The 18,384-nt window shown below is 35.5% G+C and overlaps 1 long non-coding RNA gene across 3 annotated transcripts in view; it reads right to left on the minus strand.

Annotated features, from left to right (window-relative positions):
* Positions 1–1,538: 1,538 nt before the first annotated feature.
* The window catches only part of LOC137642155 (uncharacterized), a 67,608-nt gene continuing 50,762 nt past the window's right edge, over positions 1,539–18,384 (minus strand). For 2 of the 3 annotated variants that reach the window (XR_011044654.1, XR_011044655.1), the window contains exons 2-5: positions 9,213–9,437; positions 6,904–7,064; positions 3,141–3,312; positions 1,539–1,686 (exon numbers count right to left, since the gene is read on the minus strand). This is a non-coding gene — a long non-coding RNA (uncharacterized lncRNA). Of the gene's footprint in view, positions 1,687–3,140; positions 3,313–4,528; positions 5,123–6,903; positions 7,065–9,212; positions 9,438–18,384 lie in introns of those variants that run through there. The other variant, XR_011044656.1, reaches the window with a different exon arrangement.

Below are 18,384 nucleotides of genomic sequence, written 5' to 3' on the forward strand. Positions count from 1 at the left end.
CGCAGAGCACAAAGAGCCGAGAGAGGAGTAAAGAGTCGCAGAGCACAAAGAGCCGAGAGAGGAGTAAGAGTCGCAGAGCACAAAGAGCCGAGAGAGGAGTAAGAGTCGCAGAGCACAAAGAGCCGAGAGAGGAGTAAGAGTCGCAGAGCACAAAGAGCCGAGAGAGGAGTAAGAGTCGCAGAGCACAAAGAGCCGAGAGAGGAGTAAAGAGTCGCAGAGCACAAAGAGCCGAGAGAGGAGTAAAGAGTCGCAGAGCACAAAGAGCCGAGAGAGGAGTAAGAGTCGCAGAGCACAAAGAGCCGAGAGAGGAGTAAGAGTCGCAGAGCACAAAGAGCCGAGAGAGGAGTAAGAGTCGCAGAGCACAAAGAGCAAAGAGCCGAGAGAGGAGTAAGAGTCGCAGAGCACAAAGAGCCGAGAGAGGAGTAAGAGTCGCAGAGCACAAAGAGCCGAGAGAGGAGAAATGCATAGCGCAAAGAACCTTTCGGTAAATTGCCTTATAATAATTTACCAATAAGCTATTCTGCATATTTCATTATTCATATATTACATATTTTATTCCTCATGGGTTGCTACTGTTCACATACTAAAGTTTGCTGTATCTTTTCATGATTGTAAAAGTCTTTTCTCGGATTTTCCAGTATATTCCAGTCTTCTTTGAACTTAAAGCGTTTGTAGATTTCACCTGAAAAAATATTTAACATTACAAACTAAGTTAAATTACTCAATACGATAAACTGTATTAATAAAAGTGAGATGTATATAAATTTACCTCGCAGTCTTGAACCAAAATGACCAATTTTTGTCAAAGCAGCAAGAAATTAAATTGAACCAAAATGACCAATTTTTGTCAAAGCAGCAAGAAATTAAATTTAACAATAAAAAATCTATGTCTTCCTTACCTTAGCATATTCAGATTTTTATAATCCATTACAATCTGACCCTTAGCATATTCAGATTTTTATAATCCATTACAATCTGACCGTGAGTGGTTCATAGGAATGGTGGAGAGTGGCTAAAAATAAAAGCAATTATTAGATTTCATTTTGTAAAATTTAATTACAAAAAATTTAATAAATTCATCATTAGAAATTTAATATAAGGAAGATTTCATTTTAAAAAATTAATTTTGGTTATGTTCACTTTCCCAACTTATTTCCTAAATGAGATTTCGTTAGTTGAAAAAAAAAAAGTGGAATATTTTCAAATTTTCTGAATTATGAATACGTCGCTTAAGTACATAAGATATGATATACCTAATACTATGAGGTTTGTCAAATCGCCACTATCTTGCTGGTAGATAACCCAAAGCTATAAAATTTAACTTGTTAGAAACATTATGAATATTTCTTCTGCACAAAACAATTCGGACATAGCCAACGATAATATACTGCTAAACATTCATTAGTTTATCCTACTAAAACAAGCATGAATATGGTGAACTCATAAGTTGAGATTTAGCTAACAAAATAAAAAATCCCAGTATGAAATAGATATATATCTTACAAAGCTAGACAAATATAGCCCACATCAATCAAGACACCGGCCTAATATCAACAGGTTGATCGAATGTCTAACATACCTCAGGACTTTGATAAGCTTCAAATAACACCAGTGAAGCTTAATGAGAGATGGATGTACCGACATTGGCTCTTACAACGCAGCACTAATATCGGGGAGATCATTCGGCTGCAAAGTAAAACTACATTAGCTGTGAAAGCAATATGTGAGAGTGACAAAAGACCTGGTGCAAAATTTAGATGTGGCACAAGTAAAAGGAATGACAAACTTTTAAAGACTACCAACCTCAAACAAGAGTCACTGATTATAGAACATATTTCAAACCAAATTATCGATATAAGAAATATATTTAAAACCAAATCATTGAGTAATGACATCTGAAAGTTGAACAAAGAAGAAATGGGAACTTTTAACCACCTCACTGATTAAAGAACAGATGAAAGTAGTTCATCTAGTAAATATAAATTTCAAACTATAGTTGACATCTAAAATCATCAATATTCTCCTCTAAAGGCTCAACCATTATCAATTCTTTCACATAATAGCTTAAGTACTCATTGATGGCACATCACCCACCATGTGTTTATAGGATCTATTTCAATTAAAAAATTTCATGGCCATGGAAATTCTTTTAAATGAATTTATCTAGTTGCAAGAAAAAAAAAATAAAACTATTAAATCAACCTTATATAATTACCCAGAATACTTACTATATTCCAAATATGATTATTAATTTACTACTCTCTATACCTGTCAGATCTAAAGTTTGATAAATAATTATGCTATAAGAGTACAATAATGTTGAAATTATTCTCGTTTAAGTTCATACTTATTTTACGTACGTTTAATATTTGACTATCCCAGTCCTACCAGTTTTAATTAAAGTTTGTCTTAATGATGTGTAATATCCTAATTATCTTCCCCTACAAGAAATTTATTGCTCTATATTGGCTGGTCTGTCACATTAGTTATATGTAAATTTTAACGTTTCAGTAATGTCTAGTATTGGGTGGTATACATTTCCTTTCATTGCTAGACTTAATAAAATCAGTGAAGAACTGGGCATTCTGCCACGAACGCTGAAGATTTTGCCTACATTAGTAGGATGCTTGGCAGAGCTTGATAATCTTGGCCAACATTACACTCTAACAGGTTTTAAAACTTCAATTAAAAATTTCGAGTTTTTAAAAGAACCAATCGATTAAAAGTTACATTTAAGTACATAGTATAGAACTGCATGCCACAATAATAATTGTGCAGAGTTTTATTGTTGCTAATAGGGGCTTTATATGAAATTAATTGACTGGCTGAATTGGGTACTCTCCTGCCATTTTGTTTACTACAGAAATGCTGTAAGTTTTGAATGTAGATTTTTCAAAAGAAATTTTATCTCTAGACTCGATGTATAAGGCTTAAAACTTAACTAATTCAACCAACCAATAAAGCAAAGCGCGCACATGAAAAAAATATCGTATGAAACTGAAATATCCGGTTAAGTAATGGTTACTATATTAAAAATATATATATATATATATATATATATATATATATATATATATATATATATTACTGTATTCAGCATACAAAGTAAAAATATCTGAACTTTAGCTATAACCTTTTACCTTAAATCCGAAGATACACAAGGAAATTGATGTGTATCTCCACTTTCTTGGAAAAAAAAAAAATATATAAGTAACTGTATATGAAGACGCGATACTTCAGTGCGGATCTTGAATAGGCTACAGATGTCCATAGTTTGTCCTCACGGTAGTCTTCCCTTTACAGTTTACAGATCTGAAAAGATTCAGATTATTAGAAATTATAAGTAAACTTTTTAACCAATAAGATACAACACAATACATAAACTTTGGATAGCAAAATGAATTTAAATTAGGTTTTAGAATTTGAGCTCTGCAGTCAGGAATGTACCAGTTTTTTAATTTTAGCAAACACTGCTGTAGCATTATTTTGGTAAAGCTTAAGTGGTCTGACAGCAAGTAGGCAGTAGTAATGGAAAGAGAGAAAAGGGTAAAACACCAAAGTACAAACTACTATGGTTCCGATAAGACCTTGTATAGACCACAAAGATGCCACAGTACATGGCAAGGGGTGCAATAGTGGCACAAACCTACCCTGAAGGGGGTAATAACTCCAGTGCATCTTAAGTGTACCGTAGGTATGACTGATGTGTCTTGCCGATGTTCCTTAAACCCCTAGGACGCTTTATATCCTACCTTACCTCCGTTCCTACATTTTTCCATTGGTCAAGCCTCTGCTATAGTATATGTAATTTTTTTGTTGGTGGTGGGGGGGGGGGGTGTCACATGGGCTCTGAATTTGCCTGTGTCTGGATATATAGCCAAATCTCATAAAACTAAAAAACTATAGAATTTGGTCAGCGTACAAGGCTTTAAAGCAAAACAGTTGTACTTAGAATAAAATTGCATAAATGCTTGAAATGCAATTACAAGCCCTTGATAAGATTGTCCTTAGTTGTAACCTAAGCCTCTGAAGTTGTGTATTACAAACCATCTTTATTAAATTTAATGCCATACCCATGACTAAAAACTGGTATCGAGAAATGTTTAGTAGATCAAGGTTACTATAACTTTCTAGTTCACCTGCTTAATATTTCCTTCTGTTCGGTGATGCAATAATTGATATGAATAGCTCATTTAGGATTGCAAAATTTCACAAAAATGCACCTGCCCAGGAATATTCAAATCCTCCACACGTGTAATTCTTTCCTGTTAAAAGGAATTTTATACTGCCAAAAGGACCAGCAACAAAAGACTGGCGCTTCAAAGAAGTACAAACAGATTTCACAAACCAATCTAATAACACCCTGTATGGTCTTGAAGGAAACAAATGGAAAATTAAGAAATGTCTATAGGGTGAAGTCTGTTGAACCTTTGAACACCAATGGCTATTTTCCACCCTCATGGTATTTAAAAGTGATTTTTTCATATATTCAGTATGAGGCGAAGGAGGTTACATAGTTCAAGTTGAGAATGTTCAGGATGATAATTATTTAAATAGTTACACAATTAACAGATGAACAACACTGATAAAGTGTGTCCCATCCCAAGAAAGGATCACTCCAACAATTGATTTACACTGGTTACTTATTAAAGCAAATATCGAGTTTTAAAACAAATACAATTACCAATCAAGTTATCGGAACAGGACATACAAAATAAAATGAAAATATTTCTACTTAGTGCAGCCAAGAAATTGTGTTCACACGAAAATAGCTGGGCTCCAAATTATTGGAATCTAAATATATGCTGCCCTTAGACTATACAATAATCTCCCACTAGACATCCGAAGGTTTTCTTGTTCTTCAAATGCTTCCATAATGTGGATTTGACCAACAAGCAATATGCGATGTGAAATAACAATTGCCTTGCAATGCATATATTGAAATAATGTCCTGTGGAGAGTAGGGTTCCCTCACAGTATAGGACCAGAAAGTCACCCTTTAAAAGTAAATATCAAGATAAACAAGGATATTAACTTTTTGGGCCATATGGTTATGGCGGTTGCCTTCGTGTCTCCCGAGGTCCATCCTCTTGACCTATAATATATAGGTAGGGAGTTTAATCTGAGAATAAAGAAAAGTCTGATAGAATTAAACTGTAGGCAAGAATAAACTAATGCAGTGACCATTGGTCAAACTGACACCACTACACACCCAGATTCTATTATGTACCTCATCATGAACAGTCTTTACTCTAAACGCACTATAACAGCAAGGTCACTGCGTTGAGAATAACAATAACTATTAAATAATATCCTTGAAAATATAATTGAAACATGCTACACAAGTAATCATTGCAGAATTTTGCATCAAACGTCATAGTATTACATTCGTTATGAGCCTAAAGACCTGTAATAAATGCAAAAAGACGGGAGGAGCAGAAGGATCAAGTTTGATTACAGATTGCTATACTCTTCCTAACCATCTATTGTTGAACATTGTTTTTTTAAGAAGGCTAAAATCAAGCTGCAATGAGTTTACTACTCACATGGGATCTAACTTATTTTTCTTCACTATTGCCTACCTATGTGTGGTGACCTACAGATACTGCAAGTACTGTACTTTGTAGGCCTCCATTTAAAAAAAAATGTTAAGGTGGCTAAAAAGAAAAAACATCAAGAATTTTTAACCTGTAACAATCTATGTAGCAAGGTCGTCTTAAAAAAAAAAAAAAAAGAGAAAAGAAAAAAAAAACGTGGGGGAAAGGCTTGGGTATAAGAAGCACTAAGTGTTCTTTCTGTATTTTCTTCAAATTTAATTCAAGACACTTGTTCATGGAATTTTAAGCCAAAATATCCAGTATGACACTTGAGACAGCTGAAATTTGAGACAAGTGAAATTTTATGTATAGCAAATCACGTTGAAACTAACCATTCATTCTCAAGACAATGTAATTTTTATATACAGTAGATAACGTTGCAACTAACCACTCATTCTGAAGACAATATTTAGACAACGGAAATTAAATGTGCAGCAGATGTGTTACAACTTGTCACTTAAGACTGAATATTTTGTGTACAGAAAATGTTGCAACTAGCTACTCATCCAAGACAACGTGAATTTCATGTACAAAAACATTAGTTAAAACACAAACTTCAAAGCCTAATATCAAGCAGGTAAATCAAATCAACAGATGAATATTACAAATAGAAATTTTAAGGCAGTTGGATAGAGCAGCAGAAATTATGCAATACAAGCCCATCAGATGGGCAAAACGGCAGAGGGGAATTATTCAACTTCAAAGCCAAATCACTGATAATGGCTAGTTTGTGAACACTTACTAGCTATAATTTATGTCAGTTTCAAGTTTCAGTAATGTCTAGTATTGGGTAGTGTGCATTTTTTATATTAGAATTTAAAGTAAAACGAGTTAACTAGATTCTGCCACAAACTTTCTTGCCTCAATTCAAGTACACAAGTACATTCATATTTGGGGTTTTTGCTACAGACGTTTGATGCTTGATAGAACATGACAACATCCAACATGACACTACCTAACATGTTCTAAAAATAAGAATTATAAAACTGCAGAATCAATCTATTTAAAGTACTTAACTTTAATGCTTAGTATAGGTACTCTTGTCATTTAGTGCACTACAGAAATGTTTAGTGTTAAATTCAGGTTTATCATAAGAAATTTGACCTCTAGGCTTAATGTTTATGATGCTTAAAACTCAAACTAATTTAACCAGCCAATAGAAGAAATGGTAAATATAGTTATGATAAAATGACATTGTAGGAAACATATCCTGTTATGTAATGATTACCATATTCGTAAAAAAAAAAATAGTGTTCAGTACAGAAAATTATTAGAGGAAAGCATCTTAACTAAGCTACAATCTTACCTTAAATCCAAAGATGCACACAAAGTGACGTGAATCTCCAATTTTTCTTAAGCCAAAAAATATAAGTTTATTGTGGATATGAAGAGAAGCTATCTTAGTACGGAGCTTTAAGACATCCATTATCTCTCCAAACTGTATTCATCTCTTTACAATCAACAGACCTGGAAATATTTCGATTATTAGGAATTATAGGTAAACATTTTAAACTACTCAGATAAACCAAGTGCATAAACAAAACTTTGGGTAGGAAATAAATCTATTCAAATTAAGTTTATAGAATTTCGGTCCTATGACCTGGCATGGCAGCCAGGTAGGGTATTCATTTTAAAAGTGCAATAAAGAAATTTCTGCAATAGCAATATTTGAGTAAAAGTTTGTCTGACAGAAACCAAGGTAGTAATAATGGAGGGAGAAAAGGCAAAAAAAAAATCGAACTACTGAAGTACTGATGAGACTATAGAGATGCCTACATTGACAAGAGATGCGCTAGTAGCAGAACCATACTACGAAGTTCCCGTAGAGGTGCACTGTAGGCATTTGTCCAAAGTCAGCGTTTCTCGAGCCTCTAGAGCACTTTATACCTTTATTTTACCCTTGTTCCAACTGCTCCCATATCTTGAAACTTCAGAGATAATGCATCTCGCAGGGTTTTTTTTTTTTTTTTTTTTTTTTTTTTTTTTTAAGTTTGACATGGGTGCTTAATGTCCTAGCTAGCCTATGCCAGATTATAACCAGATTTCATAAAACCAATGCAATGAGGGATTCACGCCTAATGCAATGCTTCAAAGCAAAACAGCTATATTAGGAATAAAAGTACAAATGCTCAAAATGGAATTACTAAACTTTAAAAGGTTATATCTAGTTACAGCTGAAGCCTCTCGATTAGTGTTAAGATTATCCAAATCCTTTTCATTAAATTTAATGCCGTGTATAGCTACTTCAGTGGTTAGAAAAACTAGTAACAAGGAAGTGTTTAGTAGATAGTCACAAACTTAAAGTTCATCTGCTTGAAAAATCCTTGTGTTCGGTTCATGCAATGATTAAGGAGGCGATTGTCTAGGATTGTGTAATTCAACAAGACCACGCCTGTTAATGGAAACTATTCAGATTCTCCATAATTAGAATAAGGGTGCTGACATAGACATAAGTAGTTCATGGTCAAAAGGAATTTAGATGAACAAAGATAATACTAAATACACCGAAGCCTCAAAGAAGAAGTACCAACATCAAATAAACTTTTAAAGATGGCAAAAATTTAGACCAATCTAAAACCCCCTTGCTAACGACTATCTACTCTATGGTCAGGTTAAAAAAAGTGCTATTGTCTGTCTAGAGCACCAAGTCTCTTCGGGGTAGTTTACCTCTAGTCATCCTGCAAATTTAATCTTTATATTTTTATTTTCTATCCATATACTATCTAAAAGGAATGTTTCATACATTTTGTACTTAGTAAAGGAGGATACACACGTTTCGGATAATGATTTGAATATCAAGATATGTGGCAGGACATTCCCTTTAGATGTCCCTTTACGTCCCTCACCCTTATCAGATAGGGAGACAAGTCTAAATTAACCATTTAGGTAGGTACGTAACGCAGTAGTTTGCGGTCAAACTGAACAGACTTCACACTGAACTAACTCTTAATAGTGGGGTCACTGCGTTAGAGTAACATTGCTGAGTAAAAACAGCATTGGAAAAACAGCAGCAACTTGCTACACAAGAATTTACTGCAGAATTAGGCATCAAATGTCAAGGTATTACATTCAGAATAGGCTTTAGAGTTCTTTATTAATGCATAAAGACAGCAGGAGAGGAAGATTATATTTAAAGACTGTTTGCTATATTCCTCCTAATCATCTAAATGCGAATATTTTCAAGGCTAGAAATAACTTTTAGGCCTAATGAAAAAGACAGCCAAGATGAGTAGCAAGGATCTTATGTATATTTTAAGACACCGGTAGTTAATCCCAAGAGAGTTATCTTTTATTTATGGCTGAAGGAAAACTTACACTTAAGGATCAAGAAGTTAGAACCTAATTTCATGAATGTTGTTGCGCCAATAAGATCTGCTAATATAAAACTAAAATACTTTCTGTTCAATAGTTCACAAGTTTATCTACGAGCCATTTCTCATTACCTTCAGCATCCATTAAAGTTTATGTTGGAATAACGTACCTAGTAGTAAAATTCGGTAAGACAATAGAGTATTAAATTATTGAAGTTTGAAATACCAGTTCTTATTTCAATTAGATACAAAAATTTCTATGTGAATATGCGAAATACACAAAACATTCGAATATTAGACATACCTTTTTTTTAAAGTTATAGCATTTTAAGTAGTGTTGAATAGTAGTCCATGGAATACAGCTTCGATTAGTTAGAAATTTCCAATATGCTTCATCCAAATACGAAGCACACGTCGTCGATACCAGAATTTCAGCACATATCTATATTTGTTATTTTCTATGTTTCTCTATCACAAATGACCAAGTCCTTCCAGCAGATTGCGACCAGTTAGTCCAGTATACCCCCATCTGAAAGAAAAAGTATATATTTAAAATTCTTATGAATACCGATTATAAGAGCAAGCAGGTATATGGAAAAAAATCTGATAAACCTTTGAGTTTTATTTTAAACTTCAATTTACTAATTTCTATAGCATTAAACATATCTTGCAGATGGTTATATATCTATAGAAAGTTTTTTACTTGGCCTTTAAATGAAGTTAAATATGTTAGTTACCCCCAAATCTCTCTCTCTCTTTAGCTAAAATCTTTAAAAGAAAACTACCGTTTATGGGTAACAATATCATTCTGCATGAACATGAAAATCCCGACAGACTCTCTTCAATAATTTGAATATAAATTGAAGCTAAAACATTTTAGCGATATATTGAATAAAGAACAAGAAAATACAAATGTTACAACGTTCTTTAACAAAATACCTCAAAAGTCGTTTGGATGATGTGTCAGCATTGGTTACCTTATTTTTACCATAAGTAACATGGACCACTAGTGTCATTTTAGAAAATGTTACCATCTAGGACCATTTTTGATCAGATTTAATGATGGCTATAGAGAATTTTTTTTTTATTATATTACCAATGAAATAAAAACACTTCAAGATTTATGTTTTTGGGAAAATTAGTTCATAAAACATAAGTTAACCTTTAGGTACACAACGGTTAAAGGCAGAAAATGTTTGTTTAGAGCTATGGGCATAATAAAATGAAAAAGCTATGGGCATAATAAAATAAAAAACCCACGTACCCTCGTGAAATGAATCCCTCGTATGATTACGATTAAGAGGCATTTTAAGTAGAGCCATAGCTATGATTTACTAAAATAGGATCTAATTTTCCATTTATTTACCGGTAGATTATTAAACATACTTCTAACAGAATTCATTCAACATTTTATTTTCCTTTAAACTAATATAAGACAGATCCATGAAAATTTGACCAAAGTATACAGAAATATACTAATTACTAATTTTCAATATAATATAAATTTTTGTACAGTAGAAAATGAGAATCTTAAATACAACAGACCACATTGCAATTAACCACTCGTTCCGAAGACAATAGAAATTTGTACTTCAGATCACAACGCAACTAACAAATCGTTGTGAAGACCATATAAATTTTATGTACAACAGATCACGCTGCAACTAACCCCACGTTCTGAAGACAAGTTAATTTTATGTACAGCAGATCACTCTAAACTAACCACTCGTTCTGAACAGTTAATTTTATGTACAGCAGATCACGCTGTAGCTAACCCCACGTTCTGAAGACAGTTAATTTTATGTACAGCAGATCACGCTGCAACTAACCCCACGTTCTGAAGACAGTTAATTTTATGTACAGCAGATCACGCTGCAACTAACCCCACGTTCTGAAGACAGTTAATTTTATGTACAGCAGATCACTCTAAACTAACCACTCGTTCGGAAGACAGTTGACTTTATGTACAGCAGATCACGCTGCAACTAACCCCACGTTCTAAAGACAGTTAATTTTATGTTCAGCAGATCACGTTGCAACTAACCACACGTTCTGAAGAGTTAATTTTATGTACACCAGATCACGCTGCAACTAACCACACGTTCTGAAGACACTGAAATTTTATGCACAACAGATCGTTACAACCAACCAGACATTCTAAAGAACACTAAAATTTTATATGCAGTAGATCATAATTCAGCTAACTGCTCTTTCTGAAGACAAAGAAATTTTATGTACAACAGATCACTGTTCAGCTAACCAGACATTCTTAAGAACACTAAAATTTCATGTGCAGTATATATTGCAACTAACTTTCTGAAGAATGGAAAAGTTACATGTACAACAGATCCCATTGCAGATAACTTAACATTCTTATGAAAACTTAAAATTTCATGTACAGCAGATCACTTGAAACGAAGCACTCGTTCTGGAGACAGGAAATTTTATGTACAGCAGGTCCCGTTGCAACTAACCCGTTTCTGAAGACAAATGGAAATTTTATTTACAGAAGATCACGTTACAGGTAACCAGACATTCTCATGAAAACTTAAAATATGAGCAGCAGATCCCTTGTAACTAAACACTTATTCTGAAGACAATGAAACTTGTGTACAGCACATCACGTTGCAACTAATCAGTCTAATTCTCATGAAAAAAAAAATTGTACAGCAGATTACATTGCAACTAAACAGACATTAAACAAATTTCATGTGCAGCTGATAACATTGCAACTAACCACTTTCTGACGACGAAAGAAATTTGATGTATAGTAGACCACGTTCCAGCTAACCAGACTAATTCAAGAAAAAAAAAAAAAAAAAGTTTCATTTGCATCAGATGGCATTGCAGCTAACCACTCGTCCAGAATGGTATTGAAATTTTATGTACAGTAGATAACTAGGTAACTAACCACTCATTCAGAAGACTCTGGAAATTTCATGTACAGCAGAACACTAAACTAACCACTCGTTCTGAAGACTATGGAAATGTTATGTACAGTATATCACGTTGCAACTAACCAGACTCATTCTTAAGAAAAATTTCATGTACACCAGATCATATTGCAACTAAAATCACTTCAGACATGTGGAAATTTTATATACAGCAGATCAAGTTGCAACTAACCAAACTCATTCTTAAGAAAAATTTCATTTACAGCATGGGACAGGAAAAGCTACCGTCAAAGTAAGTAAAAGTAGGTAAGATCACGTTGCACCTAATGAATCACTCTGAAAATAATGGAAATTGTGTACAGCAGATCACGTTGCAACCAATCATACTCATTAAATAAAATAATTGCGTGTACAGCAGATCACATTGCAATTAACAAATCACTTTAAAGTGAAATTTTATGTACAGCAGATCACGTTGCAACTAACCAGACACATTCAAGAAACTAATTCCACGTACAGCAGATCATATTGTAACTAACAAACCACTCTGAAGAGAAGGGAAATTTTATGTAGAGCAAGTCACATTGCAACTAACCAGACTCATTCAAGAAACTAATTCCATGTACAGCAGATAATATTGCAACTAACAAATCACTCTGAAGACAATGGAAATCCTATGTACAGCAGATCACGTTGCAACTAACCTCGTTGCAACTAACCTCGTTGCAACTAACCTCGTTGCAACTAACCAGACTTATTCAAGAAACTAATTCCATGTACAGCAGATCACATTGCAACTAACAAATCACTGAAGGGAAATTTTATGTACAGCAGATCACGTTGCAACTAACCACGTTGGAACTAACATCGTTGCAACTAACCAGACTCATTCAATAAACTAATTCCATGTACAGAAGATCCCATTGCAACTAAAATATCACTGAAGGGAAATTTTATGTACAGCAGATCACGTTGCAACTAACCACACTTATTCTTGAGAATAAGTGGTACCAAGCCTTTTTTTTTTTTTCTTAAACTACTTCTCTTTATTTATATTACACTAAATTAAAGTAATCCATCTTTCAAACATCTCTGCATAATTGAACAGTCTCTCAGTATATGAAGGTTTAATATTTCTGAATTTTTACATATTTTGTGCAAGAAAATTTATGATTCAAAAAATAATGTGAGCTTTTTGGGTATCTCTACCTCCATGATTTAAATACCGAGTAGAAAACTAGGTAAAATAGTTAAAACTTTGAAATCCGACACTCAGATGCCCAATATTTTCAATAATGAAAATTATTCCTCCACTAGAGTAATTGTCTAAGTTTTTCTTCAGGAATCTATTTTCAGTTGGCCACATTAATTTGACTTTCAGAACATATGCTACGGAAGATCCCGTAAATAAAGAGTAAATGATTAAAACCCGTTCGATGTTTTATAGCAGACAAGCCAAAACCCGTTCGATGTTTTATAGCAGAAAAGCCAAAACCCGTTCCATGTCTTATAGTAGACAAGCCAAAACCCGTTCCATGTCTTATAGCAGACAAGCCAAAACCCGTTCCATGTCTTATAGCACACAAGCCAAAACCCGTTCTATGTTACCCGTTCGATGTTTTATAGCAGATAAGCCAAAACCCGTTCCATGTTTTATAGGAGACAAGCCAAAACCCGTTTCATGTTTTATAGCAGACAAGCCAAAACCCGTTCCATGTTTTATAGCAGACAAGCCAAAACCCGTTCCATGTTTTATAGCAGACAAGCCAAAACCCGTTCCATGTTTTATAGCAGACAAGCCAAAACCCGTTCCATGTTTTATAGCAGACAAGCCAAAACCCGTTCCATGTTTTATAGCAGACAAGCCAAAACCCGTTCCATGTTTTATAGCAGACAAGCCAAAACCCGTTCCATGTTTTATAGCAGACAAGCCAAAACCCGTTCCATGTTTTATAGCAGACAAGCCAAAACCCGTTCCATGTTTTATAGCAGACAAGCCAAAACCCGTTCCATGTTTTATAGCAGACAAGCCATAACCCGTTCCATGTTTTATAGCAGACAAGCCATAACCCGTTCCATGTTTTATAGCAGACAAGTCATAACCCGTTCCATGTTTTATAGCAGACAAGCCATAACCCGTTCCATGTTTTATAGCAGACAAGCCATAACCCGTTCCATGTTTTATAGCAGACAAGCCATAACCCGTTCCATGTTTTATAGCAGACAAGCCAAAACACATTCCATGTTTTATAGCAGACAAGCCAAAACCCGTTCCATGTTTTATAGCAGACAAGCCAAAACACATTCCATGTTTTATAGCAGACAAGCCAAAACCTGTTCCATGTTTTATAGCAGACAAGCCAAAACCTGTTCCATGTTTTATAGCAGACAAGCCAAAACCCATTCTATGTTCTATAGCAGACAAGCCAAAACCCATTCTATGTTCTATAGCAGACAAGCCAAAACCCATTCGATTTTTTATAGTAGACAAGCCAAAACCCATTCCAAGTTTTATAGCAGACAAGCCAAAACCCATTCGATATTTTATAGTAGGCAAGCCCAAACCCATTCTATGTTCTATAGCAGACAAGCCAAAACCCATTCTATGTTCTATAGCAGACAAGCCAAAACCCATTCTATGTTCTATAGCAGACAAGCCAAAACCCATTTTATGTTCTATAGCAGACAAGCCAAAACCCATTCTATGTTCTATAGCAGACAAGCCTAAACCCATTCTATGTTCTATAGCAGACAAGCAGAAACCCATTCGATGTTTTATAGTAGACAAGCCAAAACCCATTCCAAGTTTTATAGCAGACAAGCCAAAACCCATTCGATGTTCTATAACAGATAAGCCAAAGACCGTTCCATGTTTTATAGCAGATAAGCCAAAATCTGTTCCATGTTTTATAGCAGATAAGCCAAAACCCATTTGATGTTTTATAGCAGGTAAGCCAAAACCCGTTCCATGTTTTATAGCAGATAAGCCAAAACCCGTTCCATGTTTTATAGCAGATACGCCAAAACCCGTTCCAAGTTTTATAGCAGATAAGCCAAAACCCGTTCATTGTTTTATAGCAGATAAGCCAAAACCCGTTCATTGTTTTATAGCAGATAAGCCAAAACCCGTTCCATGTCTTATAGCAGATAAGCCAAAACCCGTTCCATGTCTTATAGCAGATAAGCCAAAACCCGTTCCATGTCTTATAGCAGATAAGCCAAAACCCGTTCCATGTCTTATAGCAGATAAGCCAAAACCCGTTTTATGTTACCCGTTCGATGTTTTATAGCAGATAAGCCAAAATCCGTTCCATGTCTTATAGCAGATAAGCCAAAACTCGTTCTATGTTACCCGTTCGATGTTTTATAGCAGATAAGCCAAAACCCGTTCCATGTTTTATAGTAGACAAGCCAAAACCCGTTTCATGTTTTATAGCAGACAAGCCAAAACCCGTTCCATGTTATATAGCAGACAAGCCGAAACCCGTTCCATGTTTTATAGCAGACAAGCCAAAACCCCTTCTATGTTTTATAGCAGACAAGCCAAAACCCGTTCCATGTTTTACAGCAGACAAGCCAAAACCCGTTCCATGGTTTATAGCAGACAAGCTAAACCCATTTCGATGTTTTATAGCAGACAAGCCAAAACCCGTTCCATGTTTTAAAGCAGACAAGCCAAAACCCCTTCCATGTTTTATAGCAGACAAGCCAAAACCCGTTCCATGTTTTATAGCAGACAAGCCAAAACCCGTTCCATGTTTTATAGCAGATAAGCCAAAACCCGTTCCATGTTACCCGTTCGATGTTTTATAGGAGATAAGCCAAAACCCATTCCATGTTTTATAGCAGACAAGCCAAAACTCGTTCCATGTTTTATAGTAGACAAGCCAAAACCCATTCTATGTTCTATAGCAGACAAGCCAAAACCCATTCGATGTGTTATAGCAGACAAGCCAAAACCCATTCAATGTGTTATAGCAGACAAGCCCAAACCCGTTCCATGTTTTATAGCAGACAAGCCAAAACCCGTTCCATGTTTTATAGCAGACAAGCCAAAACCTGTTCCATGTTTTATAGCAGACAAGCCAAATCCTGTTCCATGTTTTATAGCAGACAAGCCAAAACCCTTTCCATGTTTTATAGCAGACAAGCCAAAACCCGTTCCATGTTTTATAGCAGACAAGCCAAAACCCGTTCCATGTTTTATAGCAGATAAGCCAAAACCCGTTCTATGTTACCCGTTCGATGTTTTATAGCAGATAAGCCAAAACCCGTTCCATGTTTTATAGTAGACAAGCCAAAACCCGTTCCATGTTCTATAGCAGACAAGCCAAAACCCGTTCCATGTCTTATAGCAGATAAGCCAAAACCCGTTCCATGTTTTATAGTAGACAAGCCAAAACCCGTTCCATGTTTTATAGCAGACAAGCTAAAACCCGTTCCATGTCTTATAGCAGATAAGCCAAAACCCGTTCCATGTTTTATAGCAGATAAGCCAAAACCCGTTCTATGTTACCCGTTCGATGTTTTATAGCAGATAAGCCAAAACCCGTTCCATGTTTTATAGTAGACAAGCCAAAACCCGTTTCATGTTTTATAGCAGATAAGCCAAAATCCATTCCATGTTTTATAGCAGACAAGCCATAACCCGTTCCATGTTTTATAGCAGACAAGCCATAACCCGTTCCATGTTTTATAGCAGACAAGCCAAAACCCGTTCCATGTTTTATAGCAGACAAGCCAAAACCCGTTCCATGTTTTAGAGCAGACAAGCCAAAACCCGTTCCATGTTTTATAGTAGACAAGCAAAAACCCATTCGGTGTTTTATAGTAGACAAGCCCTAACCCATTCTATGTTCTATAGCAGACAAGCCAAAACCCATTCTATGTTCTATAGCAGACAAGCCAAAACCCATTCTATGTTCTATAGCAGACAAGCCAAAACCCATTCTATGTTCTATAGCAGACAAGCCAAAACCCATTCCAAGTTTTATAGCAGACAAGCCAAAACCCATTCGATGTTCTATAACAGATAAGCCAAAGACCGTTCCATGTTTCATAGCAGATAAGCCAAAATCCGTTCCATGTTTTATAGCAGATAAGCCAAAACCCGTTCATTGTTTTATAGCAGGTAAGCCAAAACCCGTTCCACGTTTTATAGCAGATAAGCCAAAACCCGTTCTATGTTTTATAGCAGATAAGCCAAAACCCGTTCTATGTTTTATAGCAGATAAGCCAAAACCCATTCCAGGTTTTATAGCAGATAAGCCAAAACCCATTCCAGGTTTTATTGCCAGTTCCATGTTTTATAGCAGATAAGCCAAAACCCGTTCCATGTCTTATAGCAGATAAGCCAAAACCCGTTCCATGTCTTATAGCAGATAAGCCAAAACCCGTTCCATGTCTTATAGCAGATAAGCCAAAACCCGTTCCATGTCTTATAGCAGATAAGCCAAAACCCGTTCCATGTCTTATAGCAGATAAGCCAAAACCCGTTCCATGTCTTATAGCAGATAAGCCAAAACCCGTTCTATGTTACCCGTTCCATGTTTTATAGTAGACAAGCCAAAACCCGATTCATGTTTCATAGCAGACAAGCCAAAACCCGTTCCATGTTCTATAGCAGACAAGCCAAAACTTGTTCCATGCTTTATAGCAGACAAGCCAAAACTTGTTCCATGTTTTATAGCAGACAAGCCAAAACCCGTTCCATGTTTTATAGCAGACAAGCCAAAACCCGTTCCATGTTTTATAGCAGACAAGCCAAAACCCGTTCCATGGTTTATAGCAGACAAGCATAAAACCCGTTCCATGGTTTATAGCAGACAAGCCAAAACCCGTTCCATGTTTTATAGCAGACAAGCCAAAACCCGTTACATGTTTTATAGCAGACAAGCCAAAACCCGTTCCATGGTTTATAGCAGACAAGCCAAAACCCGTTCCATGGTTTATAGCAGACAAGCCAAAACCCGTTCCATGGTTTATAGCAGACAAGCCAAAACCCGTTCCATGGTTTATAGCAGACAAGCCAAAACCCGTTCCATGTTTTATAGCAGACAAGCCAAAACCCGTTCCATGTTTTATAGCAGACAAGCCAAAACCCGTTCCATATTTTATAGCAGATAAGCCAAAACCCATTCCATGTTTTATAGCAGACAAGCCAAAACTCGTTCCAAGTTTTATAGTAGACAAGCCAAAACCCATTCCAAGTTTTATAGTAGACAAGCTAAAACCCATTCGATGTTCTATAGTAGACAAGCCAAAACCCGTTCTATGTTTTATAGTAGACAAGCCAAAATCCATTCGATGTTCTATAGTAGACAAGCCAAAACCCGTTCCATGTTTTATAGTAGACAAGCCAAAACCCATTCGATGTTCTATAGTAGACAAGCCAAAACCCATTCTATGTTCTATAGTAGACAAGCCAAAACCCGTTCCATGTTTTATAGTAGACAAGCCAAAACCCATTCGATGTTCTATAGTAGACAAGCCAAAACCCATTCGATGTTCTATAGTAGACAAGCCAAAACCCATTCCAAGTTTTATAGTGGACAAGCCAAAACCCATTCGATGTTCTATAGT

The sequence above is a fragment of the Palaemon carinicauda genome, chromosome 6 (genome assembly GCF_036898095.1).
Source record: "Palaemon carinicauda isolate YSFRI2023 chromosome 6, ASM3689809v2, whole genome shotgun sequence".
NCBI lineage: Eukaryota > Metazoa > Arthropoda > Malacostraca > Decapoda > Palaemonidae > Palaemon > Palaemon carinicauda.